Here is a 23001-nt window from a genome sequence, read left to right as displayed (position 1 = left end):
ATACCATATAACTAGCCCTACCCTACTGCTGAAATTGAGGCAGAATTGAGAAAATAGATGTGCCTTTAAAACTGAAGCAGATGGGGTGTGAAGATGATAACACTGCTAATATACCTTCTGGGATGTCTCTTGACCCTTACTGGATGAAATTCCTAACTAGCTGTCATTAAAAAATGTCTGCCCAGGACATAAAGCTAGGAAACAGCACTATTTTAGTCTAAAAGAACAGAGGTCTTAACTGAACCATAAGCCAATTTTAAGCTTTATTTTATGATCTTCATTGGTGTCTTTAATTCTGCATGTGAAAGACTGTGAAGTTATTTTCAGTAATAGCAGGTTCCAAGGTATTTGGAATTTATATACCTATCCAGTTTCTTATTTTGCTGTTTTGATCTAATAAAAATTTTTCATTGTATCTGTATGAACTGCATACACTCAAGAAACATGGAAAATATTTAATCTACCTCAGTTTGTTTTTTTTTTTTTTCTATAAATGGGAATATCATTTCCTCCTTTTTATTGTTATTCTCTGATCTGTTATACCTAACAATCTTTCTAGGGTGTTTTGAATATTTAGGAGTTAATGTTTCAACATTGCTTTCAAAGTGCAAATAGCACATAAGGTTTTTTCACAATAATAAATTTATATTTATTATAAATTTATGTATTTATTATAAATTTATATTATATATTTATATAAAAATTTATATTATATATAAATTTATATTCTATATAAATATATATAAATATATAAATATATTATATATTTATAAATATATATTATATATTTATATATTATACATATAATTATATATTATGTATTTATATTATATAAATTTATAATACATTTATAACTGTGATGTATCATTTTCTGACATAGCAGTATGAGTGATACAATGTCAAGTTTATGTTTGACCTTGAAGAGACTCCTAAGATGGATAAAGCTGTCTATTATCTGCAACCGTATTATGTAGCCAAGCTGTGGCAGTATTCTCTCCCTATTATGACTTCTGTTCAAGCCTCCAACAATTAATTTATTCAATTGAGATGCTATCTATTTTTTATTAAACTTCATAATATTAACACTATGCACAATGATTTTTTTTTTTAAATCAAGCCCAATTCTAAGCTTTGACAAATAATAAAGACAAACAACAATAATAAAACTTGTTAATTTAAAATTCGCTAATACATTTCTAGAATGTCTTGTATATTTTATTTCAATTTTTGGGGAAAAAGAAAAATGCAGTTGATATTTATTTAATTAGAAAGAGGCAGAAAAGATTCCAAATATAGAAGCTGATGGTCATGGTATTATAAGAAATCTATATTCAATAACTGTAAATACATCAGCAGAAGTCCTAGGGGTGTTTTTAATTGGTGGCTTTAACTATTGACAATCATTGATATTTTCAATTGTTTAAAAAGTAGTTTGCATAAGCTATGCATGAAATTCTCTGTCATCAATGTGTTAAGTTACTTAGGCTGGGAACAGAAATAGGACTTACTAAGTAAGGGTTGTTTTTTTAATAACATTTTTTTTCTTTGTGAAATAAAATGCCACTTTTCAGTGAAGACCTATCCTTGTAATATTCCAGCCTGTCACACTGGCCACAGCTATGACACAAATAGAACGTGATAGTACTTTGTGCTCCTGAAAATGTGGAGTTGCTTTTAGTGTCTTGTTGCTGATGCTGGTGACTGAGTCAGAAGAGAAACAGAAGTAGGAAAGGGTAAAAAAAGAAAAAGAAAAAAGAAAGGAATTTGTCATTGACTTAAATGTCTGTAATTTGAATGACATTGTATTTACGGTAAGCCTTGTATTCTCCTCCTTTTTTGCTACTAAAAATGAGGGTTTTTTTAAATCTTACCTCTACTGAAGGCAGTTATCACTGCCTTATTCCTGAATCTAACCCCATGTTTCCCTTTGATCATATTCACATCACCATCATTTTTCAGCAATGTGTGCACATTTTTCATTTTGGATACCCCAGATAAGTAAATTTTATGTTCTCTTCAATAGACGGATAATCAGGGAAAGGACGTAGGATTTTCAGACATCTGAGAAGCAAGGGGCTAAAGGATCATCAATTCCACTGAGATAAGAGAACTTGGCTCCTTCAGATTCTTTGAAAAAATCAGGAATAGAATAATAATATAATAGAATAATAGAATAATTCTGCACTAAATCTCAGAAAAAAAATCTTGTTGAGGAGAAAAAATTTGGAGGTGCCAAGTCCTTTTGTATTACACTGCTTTCATAATTGAGACACCAAAATGAATACGTACAAACAAGCTTCACAAAACATTAGATAGAAAAACAGATATATCTCATTTTATCTTATCAGCACTCGTTTGGGTATTACATATCTGTCAGATGATATGATCCATGAGCTCTCTAGACACACTCTTGCTTCACTTTTGATGTATTAAATCAAACATGAATACTGTGTCGACTTTTCATTTGCTATGCTCATTTCTAATATTACTCACATGTCTTCATATAATTCATGGATTCATTTTCATAATGAAGTTGTATTTTTTTTCAAGGAAAAAATTATGCATTAGTGTGAGATTAAGAAAAATTTGATTTTCTTCCTTAATTAACTATTTTGATGGAGGAATTTGGTGTAGCACAAAAAGATAAAATGTATGTAACAGTTTAAATATATCCATTGAAGTTGATCACATTACTATAGGATTGAATTAATGAGGGAATAAATCAAATAATCAAAATGAATATTTAAGATCCAAACCCAGTGTGATAAAATACAAGTCTAAATAGAACATGCATTTCTTTGAAGTAGAATAAATCCATCTTTCTAACTGGTATGCACACTTTGAGTGATGTTCTTTTTCATCATAGGAGAATTTCTCATGCTAAATTTCATCTTGAATGAAACCGCATGATATGCAGAAGGAGCAAAATCAAATATTAGTTTTAAAATGCACTTTTCAGTGGTAGGATGATATATGTAGATTTATATATTAGAGCTACTGAAACTATTCACGGTGTTTAATGTAGCTGACAACCTTCCTGTAATACACCTCATAATTTTTTTCAAGATACATGGCAATTAGTTTAAAAATACTAATGTGCAAACAATTATTGGTACTTTTTCTCTCAGCCATGATAGAGAATTATAATTTGAAAACAAAAATGAAATTTTTTATATTTGATGCATTATGAGAATAAAACAATTATTGTCATGGAAAATTGCCATCTTTCAATAAATCTTTTGCTAAAAATTAATTAATCTGTAAAATCTCATATCCAATGTCCTCTGTGGACAGGCCCAATCCAATTGACTGAGATGTGATGATGTGAATTGCAGGATGAGAATTCTGTGTGAGCTCCTCCTCCCTGGTAACTGTCAGGTGAATAATCAGTTTTTCAGCCAACAAGGCAGGATTGGTGATGCCAACAGAGAGAACATGTCTTGAGCCTCCCTGTGCCTTTTCTAAGACTTCATACACAGGCTTCTGGCTAATTAATTAATCTGCCTGGAAAGAGAAAGCATTGCATGATATTGCAGTATCATTTTTCAGATGTGTTAGTCAAAGCAAATTTTAGAGATAAACTCAGTACTGAATTCAGAAGCAATCTGTGCACGTGCCAAGAGCTGAAGGCAGGGCACGGCAGTCTCATCAGAAGAAACAGGCAGTATATTGGCAGAAAGATCTGCAGTGCTGATAGCACAGCAGGTGCCCTAACAGTTACAGACAGTATTTTTTGTTATAGGTGAAAGAGCAGTTTCTACTTCTTTGTGTGTTCATCTTTGATGTTGTCAGTATTAAGGAATTTCTTACATCTCCATCGCTTTAGAACTTTGCTAATAACTTTTTATGGGTATGTTATACTAATATACCTTACTAATATACCTCTTTTTAATGTAACTTTAAAAAAAAAGGTATCTGCAATCTAAGCTGTTTTCCCTGACAGTAACAAAACTCAGCTTACTTCAAAACTTTGTTATTTAAAAAGAAAAATGAAAGGTGAAGTCAACAAAACAAATTGTACTTTTGAGTGACTGACTCAGCAAGAGAGTTCACCCATGAGAGTTTTTGAGTCTTTTGACTTATTTCAACTCCATGAATGCCTGCAAAATACCTCACCTGCTATGCAAGGACTTCCAACCTGGGGACACCCAGCAGAGTGAAACGATGGAACAGTTCTTCACAGGTGGTGCAAAGCAGAAGTCCATGTAATTTAAGAACAATATTTTATGGTATCTAGAAAGTCTGTAAGGTCATCTGTATGATCGGATATAGCTAGTAGATATGGGTGTAGTTCTAAAGGGGGCCTAAGGTTTAGTCTGTTGACTTTCCTCTTCACAAAATCACTTAAAATGATCAAGATGAAAACCAGAGTGGAGGTGAGTAAATCAGGAGTTCATAGTAGATCCTGCTCCTCTGCAGCACCTCCTGCTCAAGGCTCAGAAAAACCTGCATTGTCAGGAAAGCTTGTAATGGATTATAACTAGACCTTTTCTTGTCTAATAGCTGGAAACTGGAAATATCTACTTCACAGTAGGTAACCAGTCTGTAAAAAGCCAATAAAAAGGAGATTGCCTCCTGAGTTTGTTTGGCACACATGGGAGGGAGGGGTGGGGAATCACTCCCTCCTGCAGATGTGTTACACAATGCTGAACAGGGACCAGTGCTGTGAGGGGGTGTTCACCTTTTCAGGGCAATCTGAAGGTTATATTTTTCATTCTTTTGCTCTTAATTTAATTTTTTTATACTTAGTTGTGTCTTTGTAATACTTGCAGTACTTGATTGTATACTGCAGCAGCAGGGCCTTTTTCCTTAACAATGTTATCTCCTGAATTCTCTCACAGTCATGGGAAGTGGAAAACACAAAGTTAACTTCTAAAAGCATAAAGAAAAAAAAATACCATGAGCCCTGAGGGTTGTGGAATTCTTAATGGTAATATTTCCATTATCCTACATGCTACAAAAGCCTATAAACTATGTCAACTTCAGGTGTGACTGCATCTTTTATGCAGTTTCTGTTTTCAAGAATCTTTGGCCTAGGAATGACAGGAGTGCTTAGAGCCAAAATGGCAACATTTTTAGCAGTAAGAATAGAGAATTGGTAAAAGAAAGGAGCCCTTTTTAGATCCTCTGTGTTTCCTTTACCTGTGGATTCTTAATACCTCCTGGAAATAACCTAGATGAATAAAATACCTGTCTATAAAGTGCCCTTTCCTGTGCTGTTTTTTACAAAAAAAAAATGAACACTGTCTTTGAGATACAGTCCTTTTAATGCTGCTGAAATTATTTTTCTTCTGCATTCCTATTACAATACTTGTCAGATGTCAGGCTCAACAGGACAGTGAATCAAATTTTGAAAGCTGATAGATCTGGCAATCTCATTTAGTAACATTCACTGCTTTTAACTTAAGCCACTCTTGTTTCCTGAGAGTTTTCCTGACTTCTGGTTTTGGCTACCCAAATCACGCTACAGACTTGTGTTTAATGTGCAGAATATAATCTCCAGTAAGGTCACAAACATAAATGTCAGTAATCAGGGCAAGGTCATTTGTACATTCCTTACAGAGATGTTCTAGATGATGATCCAAGAGCAATGAGGAAACTCTTCTGGGATTTGTCTGGCCACAAAACACTCTGAATATGGACCCTCTACACTGATGTGCTTCTTTTCACATTCAGGTTAAGTGTTTTTCACATTATCTGGGACCTGCTGTGGATTATCTACATCTGTTTAAGTATGCAGCCTTGTGACAGCTATAGGAGAGTTCATGGCAAAGACAGACACATCTCTCTGTTGAATTCCTGTTCGTTTGTTAAGTCAAAGTTTGTTCTCCACACACTCAAGTTTAGATAACTTAGAAACCATTTCATCTCTGTATAACTTCTTGATAGCTGCAATCAGTGGGGTCATTTTAGTGACTTTTGTTTTCCAGGGTCTAGTTCTCTGGTTTTCTGAAAGAACTGTGATTGGAGAGATGGGATGTTAGCTCTGCTGAAAGGCTGCAAAATGTCAGGGGGGAAAGTAAAACTACTGTAACATGTAGTGTAAATCAAATCTGGGATTAGCACTTGAATCTTTTTGCAAGGAAGTTTCTTTACATTCGGTCCTTGTGCACTACAGTCAAAAGGAACAACAAATGTATATTTAATATGAGTGTGCAATATTTCTGCATAGGACACAAAAGGGACTGCTCAGTGCACATGAAATGTGCGTGCAATATGATTCCTGAAGTAGTGCTGTAGTACTGTAGCGGCTACATAATGACTTGTTTGCAGAGAGGTTATCTGGTTTCCTGCTTACTTAAACAGTCATCAAAGATAAACAAACAAACCATTTAAAGTGTCTTTTGTAAAGGCCCTTTTGCTTTCAATTACTTTTGTGCACAGGAAAGATGATGGACTGACTGCCCTTAGACACTAAATACTTCAGTCACTGAACTTGCAGCTAAGAATTATCTTCTGTTCATAACCCTTTCATTGAGCCTGTATTCTACCCTTCAATTAAAGTATTGAAGAATTTAATATAGTAACTTATTTATTTATTTATTCATTCTATCTCTTTATTTTGGTGAACTTAACTAGCCTAAACAAGTACTGACAAAAATCTTCTCTAAAGCAGAAACTTCTAGCAATATTATAAACTTTACTTGTGATGGCTGTATAACATTTTTTCCCTTACAATTTAGAGCTAGATGTTGTATTTCGGCTCTTTCTCTGAGATGTTGCTTTCATTAGGTGCACAGGTTTTACCTGGTTTTAAATTTTGCAATATAATTTTCAGTGCCTTACAGATATTTGTAGTACAAGGCAATAAAACCAAGACAAGATTGAAAGAGAGCTAAGGTATTCCAGCATCCTAGGTAGTTTTCTAGAGCTGTTCACAGGAGTGTGTTTGAGTGCTGATAAGGCATTAACTATATTAAAAAGACACGGGCAGAGCATAAGTATTGTTTTTCCTTTTCAGTCACTAAAGGATGATTCCTCCACACATTAGCCAAAAATGCAAAACCAAGGAACATTTTGTTGTGTGACTACATATTAAAGTTTACAAGATGTACATCTTAAGAGGGTTATTTTTTTTTTTCTTTAAAGATAAATTAAATACATCTGGTATTTTAACTTCTCTTTATTGTTTCTAAACTCATTAGAGACTGATTGCTTAGAAATCACAGCTGTTTGATGAGGTCAATAGGAGCTGGAAAACCTATACAGGCCAATTTAACGCCTCGTAATTGGTAATGCAATTTGGAATGTAAACTCCTTAACATTTAGACAGATAAAATGTTTGTAGAGAAAGAAATACACTGAATAGTTGTGAGCCATGTCCTTTACCTCGGTGGTCCTTTTTCCTGCTTGACATTTGTGTCTTATTTGTTATGATGGGTCCTATGACCTTGGAGGGGATTGAGGTGTTCCTCCTCACCCAGCCTCACTAAAAAAAGTGCTACTTGAAATAAACTGTGCTATTTAAACTATACGCCAAAAATATTTTTCTTTTTGCCAAATGAGGTCATCACCTCTATGGCACATCTGGCCTCTTATTTTCCTGGCACTTTTACTTCTAACCTCGAATTGTTGTCCCAGTGCCAAAAGAGTAGAGCCACTAGAAAATGGTATTTTCATTGTCATCAAGCGGAAATAAATTTGTACCCTACTATGGTCTGAGAAAGACTGTATGATAAAGCATATATTGTATGTTATTAAAAGTTATTCCTAAAATGGCAAAGGCCAAATTTGCAAGGGAAAAAACCCCAGCCTTCCTAGTTACTTAAAGTTTAACTTTTATTGTATATACTATGTACTTCATTAGCTATAACAGGTAAAAATGTTTCATTTTAGACAGATTCATCAGAAAAGTCTGTTCTGGTAAAGAATATTTAAAGTAGGTGTAATGTGCCAATAGCATCTCTGCAAACTCTGATTCACTCTAGACTGACTAGCACATACAGTGTAAAGGTGGGACTTAGTGTTATAGGTAAATTTTCTACAAGGACTGGATAAGTAATGCAGGTGAAAAAGTCTACACTGATGGGCTGTTATGTGGGAACCTTCAATATCTACATATAACAGGGAAGAAAGAAAACATTTTTTTTACAGTTAGTTGAATCTAAATGAGTGCACAAATAATCTGCAGAAAATTAGGAAAATTATAGTCTAAGTATATCTAAAATTAGTTTTATTCACATATTGCACTTTGTTTTTATGATTTTAGCATGAAGACTGAAACGCTTGTGTTATCCCCTCATATGTTAGTTAGGCAAATAGTTAACACTTTCTTTATTGAAATATCAGCTGTTAGACTGATGGCATCCTATGGTAGACAGTGCAATGAAAACATTACAGAAGAGTAGTTTTGCAAGTATTTGTGGGACTATGAAGAGCAGCTTGTATTTCACAGCCAAGACTTATCACAGCCAATATCCAGGACAAGATTTTGCTTTTCTCTTCAGACATGCCACCCCCTTCTCCCTCCCGCTTCTCTCTTTTCCCCTTTTAAAGCCCTGCTCTCTCTCACAGTTACTGTGTGCTGTTGAATCCAATCCGCAGGCGAGGGGAATTTCGGTCCAGCTTTTTCAGGGAGCCGCGGATACACACAAAGTTGGCTGATGTGCCATTCAGCATCCCAGCAGCTCTTTCTCTTCACACTCGCAATGGCAAAGCTTTGTGCGGATGCACTGCTGGATGCTCTGAACTAAAACCGTCTGGGGGAACTTTGCAGGTTCTGGGCAGCCTTTTAAAGGTAAGGATGCGAAATTAGGCGTGCTGGAAAAGGAATCTGCCGGTGGAGAGCGTGGCGTGTTAGTGCTGTGCAGGCTGCATCTTAAGTCTCCTGTTCTGATGCAGGAGTCTGCGAGCTGTAGGTGGGAGGGGATGCTTTTTGTACTTGAAATAAGAAGCCCCAGATTGAGTGTTATCGCCGTGACTACTTCGGAGCTTGTGACAAACGGTGCGGTGATCAAAGCTTTCTGGAAATACCTCTGTCAGTTATTTATCCGCTCGCAAGTTAAACCTAACTGTATTAAAAACAGCAGTAGAGGCCAGTAGCCCAAAGCTGCAAGGTGCTTTGAACATCTCTTCTCTTGCTGCTTTTTGAAGTCCCCTTATTGCAGTCAGTTTGGTTGAATACTCTTGAGAGAGCATTTCATGCACACTTATCTCTACTGGAACCTTTTCTTTTTCTATAATCCACCAAGGAACAGTATGTTTTAACAATAAAAGGCCATTTTTTAATGTTCAAATATCATACTGTGCTTAAATATCTTTTAAAAGACTACTTTTAGAGCCATACAGATGTCTGTGCATTTAGGTTATAATTGGCTTTCATTCAAATGTTGTAATAGCTAAGGACTTCACTAAAATGTATATTAAAATTTAATTTCACTTGTAAAGCAGTTGAGGCTCTCTGCTTAAAATAATCTGTATTAGAAAGGTTGTTTTTACTTTTGGGTGGGCTGCTTCATCCCTTCATGTATCTGGCTATTTCAGGTTAATGTTGTATCTAATGTCAGAATAACGTGAGAAAATTTGAATATTGATGCTCATGGACTATTTGGGGTTTACTACTTTCATGACAAAGTGGCTTTTGTTTTTCCAAGTTTTTTCAGTAATTTCAATCTCAGAATAGAGCATGAAGTGCACAGTGTTTTTCAAGTTTATTCAGGAAGTGTTTTAACAAACAGTACCCCAGCTACTGTAGATTTCTAGTGGTATGTACATTAGACAAATGTTTGTGGCGGCAACTTCTTAAAAAGTTTCCACCTGACAATAACTCTGAAAACCTTCTTTAGGAAAAAAGTACAGAGTACTTGTTTTCCCCAATCTTTAAACATTTCTTTTCAAATAAACTTCTTTTGAAATTTGGTGTGTAATTTTTGTCTTCTTAGAATTGCATGCATTACCTGAGGCTGCTGGGTTTTTTTCTGCTGTTTCTTGCAGAAGTATTTGACAGTTATTACCATGCATTTTCCAATCTGAGGTTAGAGTAAGTTAAACCCCAAGCTGATATCAGATGAATTTTTCATTTTAAATGAGGTGTTCCAGGTAATAATATGAAGCAGAAAGTATGATTTTTTGCATACCACTGTTAGCATAGTTCATAGAAAGTATGAAAAAGAGATTATATATTTTAATAATTAAATGACTTATGGAATTGCAGATTGATATTTTCAATGGTTTTTCATTACAGTTTCTGCCATTGAGGCAATGTGAGGGCTTTGAGAAAGATGGAGTACTGTAATTACCAGGTGCACATGTTCATTAATCCTTCCTAGCTGGAAAAAGCTTCAAGTTCTCTTCCAGTGGCATATTCGTAATGCTATAAATATCTGAATTGTGTCAGCCAAGAAGTCACACAGAATGGAGGCTCTTTTTGAGTTCAATTTCATGCACTGTTGCTTTGGTCTTGTGAGGGAGTGCTTTGCATTCTTCATGATGGATATTTGTCTTCTTCCTTATAAAAGTTTAGAAAACAAACAGTTCGCTCGTAGATTATTTAGTCTCAAGTATGTGTGAATAAATTAAGACAAGTATTCCTGACCATAAAAATATGTAAAAATACCTTTCTTAAGTGGAGACAAAACAGAGGCGTTTCTAAGATAATTTTAAAGCTCAAACATAACATTTTAGTAAACAAATTAGGAAAGCTAGGAAAGCTAGAGTTTAGATTTAGGAAAAAGGATGTTAGAGGAACATCTACAATAATCTGCATTGTTTTGGTTTTTTTTTCCTTTATCTATATACTGGCAGGTTAAATAGCATCGTGATGGAATACTGCAGTTTTATTCTCTGACTTCCTTTTAAATACTCTGATATAATTGTTAGTCTTTAACTTTATATGAACAGAAAGATTAGTAAATCCATTTGTATCTCTGTCTATTTCCTTGTGGATGTCTATACATAAGCATTTAGGTATTGTATTTAATTGCAGAGCATTAAAGGTAATTTTCATCAGATGTTATTTATAATAGATATTTGAAACATGCAATGGCATCTTTAAAATGTCTATATATAATTTCTCTATGAACATGCATATATGTGTGTGCACCTTTTGAAAATATTATTGTTAGCATTTACTGGAACTGCACTGAGATGTTGATTTTACAATCAACTCCCTGTCTCCAACCTGCCATTTGACATATAGGGCTGTTTCAGGACTACACATCAATTTGCTTGAAAAGCACTAAACTGTCTATTTCCTTCAGTCACAACTGTCAGTAATTTTAGACTCTCTTAGAAGTTCAGCATTAAGGTCTTTTTTGATTGCAAAAATTATTCAGCCTTTTTTTTTCTTCTTCTTTTCTTACAATGAGCTCAGAAAATGTCAAATAACAGGGATTGAGAAGAGGTCACACCTTGCTTGCACGTGAAAATGGTAGTTGTTATTAAAAATAAGCTTGAAAGAAGGTACAGATGTTGCCTGTAGATAATGCACTTCATTCACTTTACCAGCCTGCATGAACTGCTGAGATCCAGTGCTTCCCTCCTGTCCTACAAAAGTGGGTAAAGGCGAAGTGTTTTGGTTTTTTATTTTCCTCAAATTAAAAAAAAAAAAAAAAAAAAACAAAAACCAAAACACAACAACAACACACCCCAGTACTGTGTCTCTGCATTATTTAGAGTGGAATGCATCCAAAGGGTGAAATGGCAAGAGGCTGGGTGCCATGGCTGGGCTCAGGTTAGTGAGATGAGCCTCCCCTCCCCCGAGGGAGCTGTCCAGCACAGCCAGAGCACACTGCCCTCACCCCCTCGGCTCACAGCTTTGGGCAGGCATGAAATAATTACATCTCAGGATGTTCCCTTCCAGGGAGCTGTTAGATAGGAAATATATTACCTAGTGTGGATCACAGGCAACTTCTGTAATGGTTTGTGGGATTTGGGGGATGGGTTCAGATCACCCTGTCAGACAGTGTCTCAGTGCAGCTTCTTGACGGATAGCACTTGGGCACAGTAACAGTGACATGGTTTAGCCTAACTTTCTTATGTTAAATAGCATCATATTTGATAAAGATATTGTATTGGCTTTGTGTGGCAAGGTTTTGGTAGCACAGAGGTACAGGAGTGACTCCTGGGAGAAGCTGTCAGAAGCTTGCCCCATGTCCAATTGAGCCAATGCCAGCTGGTTCCAAGATGGACCCACCACTGGCCAAGGCCAACCCCATCAGGGACAGTGGTTGCACCTCTGGAATAATATATTTAAGAAGTCGGGGGAAAAATTCTGTGTAGCAGCAGCTGGCAGAGAGAGGTGAGAATGTGAGAAGAACAACTCTACAGACACCAAAGTCAGTGAAGAAGGAGGGGAGGAGCTGCTCCAGGCATCAGAGCAGAGATTCCCCTGCAACCTGTGGTGGAGACAATGGTGAGCCACCTGTGCCCCTGCTGCCCATGGTAATAAATTAAGCTAATTTCCCCAATGTTTTTTTGTATTGCCCATGACAGTTATTTGGTGAGTGATCTCTTCATATCCTTATCTCAGCCCACGACACTTAAATTTATCTCACCTTCCTGGCTGAGGAGGTAAGAGATTGAGTGACTTTGGTGGGCACCTGGCATCCAGTCAGAGGCAACCCACCAGAGGCATGTATTTATCAATATACTTTTGTTTCTTGCGTAGTAACTTTTTTTTTTCATTGTTTTATTGATTATTCAAGGAATATGTCTTTTTCATATCAACAGTCTCTTTGTTTACCTCATTTTGGTAGGGTTTTAAAATTATTTTTAGCTTAGTAACTATTTCATTATTTCTTCCTGGTAACAGCAACCTGAGGCAAGACTAAATCACATTTAGGCATAACTTTTTCAGGTTCATCAGGTTCTAATGATTTACAGGGAAATTCCCTTCCCTTCCCTTCCCTTCCCTTCCCTTCCCTTCCCTTTTGAATTCTGGGCTGCAGGTGCCCATTTCTGGCTCATGTCCAGCATCTCACACACCAGCACACCCAAGACCTTCTTGGCCAGGGCTGCTCTCGATTTGTTCGTCCCCCAGCCTGTGTTCTTGCCAGGGCTTCCTGGTATCTTCATATCATTCTTTTCTTGCTTGATGTTATCTCTATTTTCTTCTCTGCTTTTGGTTTTGGCCACTAGTGGTGACTGGCTAGGTGTCTTCTTAGTCTTGGTTCATCAGAAAGCAGCTAAGACATTGCTGCTATATCCAGCATGCATTTAAGGACAATTAATGATGTTTTACTGAAACCATATTCTGTCTTGGATACATTTTATTGATTTATTCAATAAAATGAATTTTATTTTATTTCTTTTTATTTTCTTCTCTTTACCCATTAAAAAAAAAGTTTGATAGAACAGGTGAGTAGGTGAGTACACAGTTTTGCATTTTTGTACTTATGGACAGCATAACAACTGTAAAATTATCTGAAATTATTTACAGGTGAATAGAGTCTTCCTGACATTTTTTCATAGATTCTGATTTTCTATCCTTATCTTCCAAAATGCTGACTATTTACTCAAAGCTTCCTGTCAGGACAGAATGAGAAATTATATTGTGCAGAAAGCAGTAAAACACCTTCACATTATGTTAAGTACACTGGTTAGCATGCTGGTGCAATTTCATTGATGGACATTGAGCATGGGGCGAATTTGATCAAGTTAGAGTGGTTTAATAAATGACCATGCCTTTTGCAAAGTAATGTTTTTTTTTAGTCTAACTTCTGTGTAGCCAGCAATGCAAATTTTCATTGCCTCTAGCAAAAGAAGGAGCTCAAGCTCAGTCTCTTACTTTTTGGACGAATGTAGCTTAATCTTTACGCTATAACATAATAAGGGAGGGCCCTGTTTTTAAGAGAAAAATGGGAGCCATAATTGCTTTTTGCAAGAAACCCAATTCTATCAGTTTGTGTTAAGCATATTCTGAGAAAACTTATGGGTTAAGACCCCATTTTTGGCACTTAAATGCAAAGTGCAGCCTGCATTTTGTATGGCAGTAGCAGGATGCATGTGCAGATTAGCCTGTCTGTACACCCAAATGGCAGCCTTGAATATTTCTGGGTAAGGTCTGAGATCTGGACTCTGGTTGTGCAGAGGCATGTGGTAGTCATCAGACTTTTCAGCTATGTTAAAATGTTAGGATGCATTATTGTCAATAGATAATTCTTTTCCAATGCATTTTTTCCACATAAGAGTAGAAAGGAATATAGATAGTATGATTTTGGATGCCAGAAGATTGTAATTGGTAATACCACATACATCTGCTTCTTCTCTCATAGATTTTGCTTCTGTTTTGAATAACTTACTAAAATTCTGCTATATATGTATGGCACTTTTTTTGTTGGATTTCTTTTTTTTTAAGCTTTCGGTTTGATTTCATTACTCATTTGCTTAGTGTTTCTTTGTCATCTTACCAACCTTCAAAGTGTTTTGTACAGCATTAACCACAAGAATTTTTCTTCTTTCTTGACAAAATCATTAAGCTAAGAGGCCAAGGCCTTTTGCTACCTGTGTTGTGATAAAAGTTGTGGTTATAATGTAGTAAATGTGGTGACCTTGGTCTGACTAATGGTAGCAAAGTAGCCACCATATTTACACATCCCAGTGTGGACTGTAAAGCAATCAATAAAGGTTTTTCAGTGGTTTGTACCAAGTGCTTTGTACCAACAGCCTTGATGTTCGTGCGCAACATCTGGGCTCTGACTGTCTTTGTGGATGCCCATGACCAGCCTGATGCATCTTTACATCATCCAACATCTGCACCTACCTCAATTTTACAGAAACAAATGCTGTCACCAGCTCTCTGACATTCAGTGTTGTCAGGAAACCTCTGCTAAATGTATATGCCCAAGTCAGAATAGAACCAAAAGGGGAAAAAACCTCTTTTTCTGCTCTCCTTTATTCACTTTCTAAAGTGAAAATATTGTGATCCTTTCCTCATCTTGCCCTGTCCCTTCTCATCACTTGCCTTAGTTATAACATGGTTACAGGTTGGAGGAACTGCCATCTCAAAGCCTCATGCCTTTCTGTCCATCACCTATTAGCTTTTTTGTTGCTTCTGGGAATGAAGATGAGCATAACATAAAAAATAAATAAAATCTGTAGAGGCTGAACCACTCATAAATATCATTAGAAATTCTTAAACATCTAAATTTGCACTTTCAGTGTACTTCACATTGCCTCCAGAAGTACAGATATTCTGTCTGGAGACCATATACTCTGGACTTTCTCTCCAGTGGAATAGAGAAGATAAAATCTGTGCCAGAAATTCCATATGCAAAATAATTTTACCCTATTTCCTCCTTTTTACACTTTGTGTCATATGACAGCTCTTGTTTTTTAACAGAAAGAGGCTACTCTTATTAAGAAATGTATAGGACTATAAATTTCACAAGAGTTAAGGAAATGTAAAGTCAATGAGATTTATCAGGCATCCTTGTGGCAAATTGTATTTATAGATACAACTTTTATATGTTTAATTTACTTACAGCTTTGACATTAGTGAAACCTTAGCAATTTCTCCCTCTTCCACTTCTTAAGCTATATGTTTATAATGACTGTAGTCCTTATGGATAACTAATCACTATATTTCTAAAATCTGTGAATATGTTGGTTTTTTTTTAATTTAAGTAATTATAAATTAGAATACTTTATTCCACATTTTTTTTCTTGTGTATACTAAATGTTTTAAAATGTGAGAATCATGGAAAAATTGGTCATACAGACTCTTGACCATTTTTTGAGATTATTTTTTCCCCCTAGATACTTACAGGAAAACAGCAGAGCCACTGAATGTCAGCAGTAGCATGCTCTGCTGAACTTAAAACACCTCTGCTTTCTAGTTTCATGAGAACCAGTGAGCTTGATGCCAGGGAAGTTTAACTGACACTAAATATAGCATCAGTTAGAGGGCATATCTAGTAACATTACAGTGAGCTTCAAATGTTACCGTCATTCATAAGATTTTCTAGTCTATTTTATGACTTGCACATTCTGGCAGAGTTGCTCTTATTATTCATGACAAGAAATCCTAACATCAGCAATTTCTTGACAACGACCCAGTTTTAGTAAAAAGAGCATATGAGAATTTGTCTTAATGTCTATACTGCCTAACCCCTTCATTATTGCAACACTTCATGCAGTGCTGCCTTAGGTTTTCCCTTGCCTCCTGCTCCCTGTGTGTCCTGTATTTCTTATAGGACATAAAGGCTTTGATAGTGGCTGAATGACAGAAGTGAAAGTTGATTCATCCCAGCACACATTTTGTTTTAATGGTTTGACCAGTTTAGTAATGCAGTTAAATACACTTCCACAGTATGCAATGGATGTTCTACTGGCCATTTTAGTTTTTCCTTTTGGAAAAATGATGTTCAGTTTACTCTCCTGGTTCCTTGCTGTAAAGTGGAAATAAGATGCCACAGATGGTACACATGACACTGTAAGTAATCTTTTTAGAAACACAAAATGATATATTTTTTTAATATGAATTCATTTCTAGATGATAGTTTCTGATCTCTAAGCAGAAGAGTCTTTAAGATTTTAATGAGGCTTTTCATTCCAGGCTTCAAATGAAACATATCTACCGATCTTGTTCATATGCTTTATGAATGTGTAGTTTGTAAAAAAAAAAAAAATTAAAAAAAAGAATATATATATATATATATATGTATGTATATTTCAAGGTTTTCTAATCATCTAATGATTTTATTTTTTCAGGAAAAATGCCTAAAATGCTAATCTCATTACTTGATTGATTAATCAGTTACTTTGTTTTTTATGTCTTAAAAGCATTTTCAAAGTTAGGAAACTACTTAAGTGTTATGTGCTTTGTTTTGTTCCATTTGTTGTTGTAAAAGGGGAAAAAAATGAAGTCAGCAAAATGGAGTCTAGATTTTCTTCTCATATTTAGACCATAAGAGGAATCAAATCCCTTGTTTCTCGATCTCATGCTCAGTGTAATATTTTTTCCACTGAATGTCACAATTATTTAAAGCTATTGATCTTGTCAGTGTACTCAACCACTGTTTGCAGAGATGTTTCTCTTCAACAGCATTAAAAATTTTAGCTTCCTGATTTATTTTCTTACGCATAGCATGAAAATTAATAATTAAGGAACCCTAGACACAGTAATTTTTATTTGATTGGAGTTTATAATGCTGCCTTAGTAAATCATGATTCTGTGATTTAAATGAAATGTGATTTTTCCCATGCAAGCATGCTAAACGTTCTTGTGACTTTAGTTGAACTTAAATATGTATATGAACAGGAGGGAATGAGTGATGTGACTGAAGAAACAAAGGGTACTACATCTTAAAAATGTACATAATTAAAGAATCAGAGCACAGCCAAGTCAGATTTAAGAAAGCCTGAGGATGGCAGAGTGGGTCTAGAAGAAAATGCAAGATTTACTCTAGCACATATGGAAAATCTGTGACAAGAAAAAACCTTAAAAGAGCTGTCTGAAACTCTAGGAGGTTGAGGTCAGAGTGGCATCACAGTGGAGGAAAAGATGTGGAGGGCTGCGTAATGTTCTGCCTTCCAGGTAGTTGGCTGGTGATGAATCAAGGATTGATCTTCTGAGAGTGCTGACCCTGAGGATGACTTAGATGGAGGGGATCCCATATTTCATCCTGGAAAGACAGAGTCTTAACACTGTGGAGCTAAACAGATATTCAATAGATCACCAGCACAAAATATCCCTTTTCTGAGCTGTCTTGTGCCATCTTGGTCATTCCAAGAGAGGTAGCAAGAGAGTGCTACCTCCCCTCAACGGAACTCCATAGCTGCTGATCATGTAGTGTGGAAAATACTAGGCAGACAGGAGCAGCTTCCTTAGCCCCTTGCCTTCAGGAAACCATTTGATTGTTCTTGGAGCTGTATGTGTAAATAACTTGCTAAATAAAGCATGCTTAGTTTCATATTGACTTGGAGCACACTGATCTGCAAAACGGAACATTTGTATTTCATTTAAAATTGTTTACTACTTCTACACAAGAGAGCTATGCAGGCTGTGAAGGGATTGTTGATGAGGGCATAGTGAGGCCTGTGTTACATTTTGAGAATATTGCTGAACTTTTTGACTGTAAACTCTACCCGTCAAGAATATAAACAGGATTGTGCTGCAGCTGCAGATTGCATCTGGCCTGCATAAGCATATTTAGACAAATTGTGCATGATTTGCATGTTTTTATTTGAAACCTCTATCACCCATTATACAGCATTTTCCTGCGATACTGGGCTGTAGCCAGGCAAAGAGAATGAGGAAGCTGTGGAGAGGCAATCAGATATTTAAAGGGCTGGGCCACAGGGATCCCCATCTAGATGATTTCAATAAGCTGTTTAAAATTTTGTAACTCTGGAAAATTTCGAAAGTGATTCATAAGGGTTACATGTCTGTGTGCGAAGTGTGGAATGAAGACTATAATTGAATGAAGTATTCATTATTTGTCCCTTAGAGATGCTTGCATGCCTGCTTTTTGCTTTCATTCTCCAAAAAAGAGAATTGAGGTGGGAAAATAAGAGGAAGGAAGAACAGCTTGGTGCAGTGAGAAGTAGGTTAGAGTCCTGAATTGTTAGTGTGGTGTAAGACAGGAAAGGATGAAAATTAGAGGTCAATGAAATAAAGATTTTAGTTTGTGTTTAGTGGTGTAAAATGGAGGTAGAAAGGAAAGAAATACATACTCCAAAACAAGACGAAAACACTGTTTCTTGATGTCCACTGTCTCAGAGGGGGTGAAGGAAGGAGGCAACACAGAATATGAAGGGGAGGTAGGTATCTACCTTTGAAGGCTGGACAAAATTAACTTTGTGTATGGGGAAGGTGTTCCTGGAAAGAGGTAATATGAAAGTGCATCTTGAGTCAAAGACAGAAAGGAGAGATAGATGAGTGTTTTGGTAAAATCCTAAAGCCAAGCAATTTTTACTTCACAACTGTTAACTCACAGGAGTGTTAGGGAATAGAGAAGATGGGATTTCTATAGTCCTACTCTGTCCATCAACTTAAAGAAAGTCAACTACTGTGCAGCTAGCATCTGTCTTGCATAAATATGTCAACACAATTTGCAGTATTTTGCTTATGTATTTCTCATGTAGAAGTTATGTTTCACTATTTTTTTGGATGGCTCTGCCTGAGTTGCTTATGGCACCCATGTAAAAGTTGCGAGTAAATGACCGAGCAGAAAAAAAACCTCTCTCTAATAGCTGGAATAAAACTGTTGTACCATTACTGTTACTTGGTCTCTCAAGTTGTTTTTATTCAGGCTACTGCAGTATTTATGCTCCAATTTACAAGGAATGGAATTAGCTTTTCTTTTTACTGATTATTTTTTGCCTTTCTCCAGCTGGAGGACTGAACCTGTTAGCTGTGGTGCATCAAAAATGCATACAGTATTAACATCTGCCAGTCTCACCTTTTCACCCCAGTGATAGATCCTTGAGTTTCCAAGACCCTTGCAGTGGAACTACCCCCACCTTTCCCTTTCTAGTGAGTGTAACAAAAGACATCAAACAATTCCCAGTCTTTAAAGTTAAATGTATTAGAGCACAACCTAATAAGCTAGAATAATGTGGCTTTTAAGAGATAGAAAAGTGAGATCTACTGAGACAGATGAAACAAAAGTATGTAAAAGAACATCTTCTCTTTCGTTACTGTGTGATTGTGTGTTGGTCCTTTGCTGCATCCTTCCCTATGGGTCTCATGACTTTCAGTGTCTTCTTAGTTGAAAGAACTCTAAAATATCCCTCAGGGTTCTTAGGAAGCTCTCCTTCCCTCTGTTGTCTTTAGCTTGAAAAGAAAACTTGCTCATAAAATATCTGATTGCCTCTCCACAGCTTCCTCATTCTGCTCACTGCTGATAGCACAACCCAACTCCACTCAAAGGCTTGCAGATTGCTCTCTTCTGGTTGCCTTCAGTGTTGGTTGTGTCTATTTGCCCTGCTCTGCACCCTGAAGTTTCAATTCAGGTCCTCTGGGGAATCAAGCAGTCTGCTTTTTTCCTGCAGAGTGAAAGCACAGTTCTGCAGGCAGCACCCTGCAGGAGGATTTCTTCCATACTGCCCAGCTTGTCTTGCATTTAAAGCAGTGCAGTACATAGTACATGCCCAGTAAGTTTTACAGCAGCAAACAAACACTGCTACCATCTGTTACATACACCCTCATACAAGATAAAGCTGTTTATATACATGCATTTTATATCATATGCTTACAGACTATAGACACCAATGAAGTTAAGGGTTTTGATGCTAAGTTGAAAATTTTAGAGAAGTTTGGAACAGATCAGCAAGGTGCCTCAGGCATAGGGAAAAATAAAGTACCTAAAATCCTGGCATTGATCAGATTATGTGTCCATAACATACACAGGAGTACAACACATGGGACATACTGATCTTTGGGAAAAGAGGGAAATGCAGGAAATCAAACAGAGTTGATAAATGTGCAAATAGAAATCTGGAGAGAGAATTATAGGAGAAGGAATAAGTGGAATAAAGGCCCCAGAGTACAAGGAAATATTTCACAACGAGATTTGAGAAAAGGATTATTCTAGCTAGTGAGTTCTCCTAAGGTTATGTAAAAAATTACCTAGAGGTCAGAGAAAAATTCCTTTCTGACTGCTGAGATTAAGAGAAGTAATTTAGGTAAGAATTTGGTACTTTCTACTTTGAGGAAAAGATGGTATCCTGATAAAAGTAATTTAATGAATTATAAAAAAAAATCCCAAAAAACAACATGCAGTTTGGTCTCTTCAAACTAGAACTAATATTTGAAGAAAGACATAGTCTGAGGAGAGAACTGTAGGGGAGTGTAAAGGTATTTAAGATGCCATCTATAACTATTTTAACAAATCATATGGATCTTGAATTTTATTGGCATCTCAGTAGAGTCGTTTGTAAGATTACTTGAGATTTTAACTGCAATTTAAACAACCAGTAGGTAGATAACACTACACTTATTTATAGCACATAGAGCTTTTGAGACTCTAGGACACTGGCGACTTTACAGCTGAGCTCACCCTCAAGAGGAGATTTTAACTGTGCTGATACTCTTTTTCCAAATGTGAAACAAACAAAAAACCCTATGTCTTTCCTGAAGGCAGCTGATATTCTGCCTGCAGGAGCAAAAGCCTGAGGAATACCTTTTCCTTGCTGTCCCCCAGGAGGGACTCTATACCACTTATCTTACTAATAACTTATGACATGTACAAATGTGTATCACTTTAGGTCTCTGTGCATGCTGCACCCTCTCAGGCAGTTAACTCCAATACAAAAATACCTGCCTGAATCCCATTGTGGACACTGCTGGTTCTTCATTTTCCTACTGGAAAAACTTCACACTTTATTCCATACAGTAGAAATCACTCCATAGGAATCAGCAACCAGAGAATATAACGTAATGCTAACATTTGAAGTGGGGTAAGTCTGTACCTCTCAGGCTCTTCCATATAACAGCTAAATGCAATTTTACATTTATAACTGTGTTAATATTATGAATTTCTCAAATTCATCAAGCAGTGGGAAGGAAAACCACCTTTTACACTGGGAATTCAACCTTCACAGAATCCATATGTAAAACAGCAACAGTCCATCTCCTTTCAGAAATCTTTTCCTTATGCTATTGTTGAGAGAAAAGAGAGAACCCCACAACAAACCTACTCATGAGCTTCTTTTTTCATAGGCCCCAAATAGAGGCTGTGCCTTGCTGAGATTCCTCCTTGCCCAGGGCAGGCGTCTTGCATGTGAAGGTGACAGGCACTGAGCCCTTTGATTTGTGCAGCCTCTCAGCTGAGATCAGCTCCAGCCACAGCACTCCTTTTCCAGCATGAAGTCAAACAGATTAGTTTAAACCTTCAAAATTACCTATTTGCTTTGCAACAGGCAGCAGAGAAGAGGAATGCTCGTTTAGTCAGGCACTGATCTCAGTGGGGGAACAGCAGTTTGTTGTTCCCCCTGAATGCAAAAGTGCATTTAATCTACCTTGAGAGATGTGGAGAGCTGCAGCTCCACAGTTCCTTTAGACAGCCAGAAATGTGGGCTGCTACTGAAAGCAACAGTCCCACCCCTTTCTTTGTGCTGGAAGTACTCTGCTCAGTGCTGTAGGATGAGTAGCATTAGCAAACTGGAATTAATTTCCCAGATAAGAGTTAACCTTATATTAAATCTGTCTGAAAACTAACCAGGAGAAGAAGGGGTTTGATCCACATGGCTGTAGGAGTACTAGTGCTGGCACAAGGGAGTGCTTGTCTTCCTGGGACAGAGCCGTGGGCATTTTCAGAAGTCTGCAGGAGCAGCCTCAAATACCACCTGCACTGATCTTATCAGGTCAGTTTAAGTAGCTGCTGTCTCAATCCAGTTATTCTCTGAAAGGGCAATATGAGACTTACTGAGCCTTACTGTGAGACTTACTCTTGTGTGTGAAAAGAACAATTTACTCATTTAAAGTACCATCACTGTGGAAGTGGTTCTCAACTTCTTCTGTTGTTTTATTAACAACATTCATCACAATATTCTCTGCGTATATAAGGTAATTTAACATGTCCTTTGAAAAGGGTAATAGAATAGAATATTACTTTAATAAACAATAAAACCCCTCTCATGATTTTTAAAATAAGAGTGCTCTGTTTTCCTGAACTAATAGTCAACAATAGAATAGGTAATAATGAAACACCTGCATAATAATATAATCCTTCATGCAGCAGGTTAAAGTAAACAAAAGTCCTGTTGTTTTCTTTGAGTTGTCTAATTTCCCTTCTGGACTGTGTATCAACAAAAAGATCCCCAGAGATGCTGAAAGTAGGAAAAGTAATATACATAATCAGTGTTTTAATTTCAGGGCACAAGAGCATATTTTCATTGCACTATTAAAACCTTGCATATACTTTTTGTACATTAAAACACCAAGATGTAGGTACAGGAGAGAAACAACTGTGTGTGTTAATTGGCAGTCATAAGAAAGGAGCATTAATAATAAAGAGATAATTCACATGTTTTAACTTAAGACATTTTATGCGTAAAAATTGTCCTTTGTGTTTTCTGTGGGTATTTTGGGGTTGTTTTTTTTTTTTGTTGTTGTTT

At 36.4% G+C, this 23001-nt stretch overlaps 1 protein-coding gene across 8 annotated transcripts in view; it reads left to right on the top strand.

Moving 5' to 3' along the window:
- The window catches only part of DMD (dystrophin), a 1147932-nt gene that overhangs the window by 633053 nt on the left and 491878 nt on the right, over window positions 1-23001 (top strand). The window lies entirely within an intron of this gene.

The sequence above is a fragment of the Onychostruthus taczanowskii genome, unplaced genomic scaffold (assembly GCF_017590055.1).
Source record: "Onychostruthus taczanowskii isolate IOZ18803 unplaced genomic scaffold, ASM1759005v1 scaffold17, whole genome shotgun sequence".
Classification (NCBI taxonomy): Eukaryota; Metazoa; Chordata; class Aves; order Passeriformes; family Passeridae; genus Onychostruthus; species Onychostruthus taczanowskii.
The sequence above is the reverse complement of the archived record's forward strand: the minus strand, read 5'-3'. Positions and strand labels throughout refer to the sequence as shown.